Source organism: Phanerochaete carnosa (genome assembly GCF_000300595.1).
Source record: "Phanerochaete carnosa HHB-10118-sp unplaced genomic scaffold PHACAscaffold_3, whole genome shotgun sequence".
Lineage (NCBI taxonomy): Eukaryota > Fungi > Basidiomycota > Agaricomycetes > Polyporales > Phanerochaetaceae > Phanerochaete > Phanerochaete carnosa.
Window position 1 is genome coordinate 3,099,991 of NW_006767630.1, and position 1,369 is coordinate 3,101,359.

Here is a 1,369-nt window from a genome sequence, read left to right on the forward strand (position 1 = left end):
CGATTTGAGAGTGTCCTCGTCTAGCTCTGGGTTCGGGGACTGTGAGGGATTCCGAAGGTTCTCCAGTGGGTACTCTGGTTATAATTCTCTGCGTAATCGTTCTTCGCACCGTGGGCAACAAGTACTATTTTGCGGGGAATGCGGGCATGGCTGTTGCACACAGTACCGTACGTGATCGCCGCGTTTGTAGATGAATCTCCCTTCTAGTATCTGATGTAGGTATCCTCTACAATCACAAGAAGGTGTGGTCATGTGCTATTGGGTCCGTGAAGCTGGTTGCAGCAAACCCTGGGACTAATCGTGTTGTAACGACCAGATCAGGGGTAGAGTTTGCCAAAGATGGAAATTTCCGAAACTGAACCGAAACGCTAATGGTAATACAGTTCTAGGAATAGTATAGCAGCCCAAAGAGCGATTATGTCTTTTTGGTCCGACGCCCTGACAGGGATCGCCGATCTAACTGCTATCTCTTTTCTGACGCCCAGCCTCAGCCGGTTGTCACGTTGTACTCAGAGATACCCGCTTGCACTGCGCAAAGCGTTTAACACCACCTATGGTAGGGCAGTGTACGATTCTAATTGGACGGAGCTCTGTCTAGCCACCTAAGGGCTAGTGATTACAGAGGTGACTTCGGGGTGTGTGATGTGGTAAAAACACGCAAGTGCACGGAGAAGGGTTCCAGGGGTCCGGGTCTTGATGCGGTAGAGTCGATAGGGTTAGGATTTAGGGTAAGAGTCGGATGTGCGTATAGGGTGGATCGTCGTGTGGAGATGGGTGATGGTTGGTGTGGGAGTGACGAGGATTGTCATAGGGCAGTTGGTGGAGACTCGAGCTAATGTCAGCAACAAACAATCCAACTGGACTGAGCTATGACAATGCTGAGGAGACAGACAAGAGGAAAGTGAGTGAGTAAAGACCAGCTCAAGTCTGGCTTGTTATTGAGCAGTACGAGCTCCTTATATACATGTCAGACTCAATGTCTAGATTATACTACAAATATACAGAGGTGTATAGAGAGTGAAAGAATACGTGGAATCTGGGAGAACCATCCGAACTATGTAATATTCATGACACGGCGGCTCTCCAGAGCCTCTCACTCACTTGATACTGGTTTGACAGCGGGGGACAGGACTTGATACACTCATGTCATATCACAGATTCATCCGGAAGGGGTGCAAGATGTAATTCTTGGGGCCAAGGTGGGCTATTCAAGCCCAAATTTCGACACACGAGAAAATCGAGAATATCCAGCGATAATATCAGAAATCATGCATCATTCCGCTAGTCAAGAGTTCCATAGGTCTTGGGAACTCGCGTAGAACGCTTCAAGGGGCAGAAACTGACCTTCCGCGTGTGCCTGAGACACTTC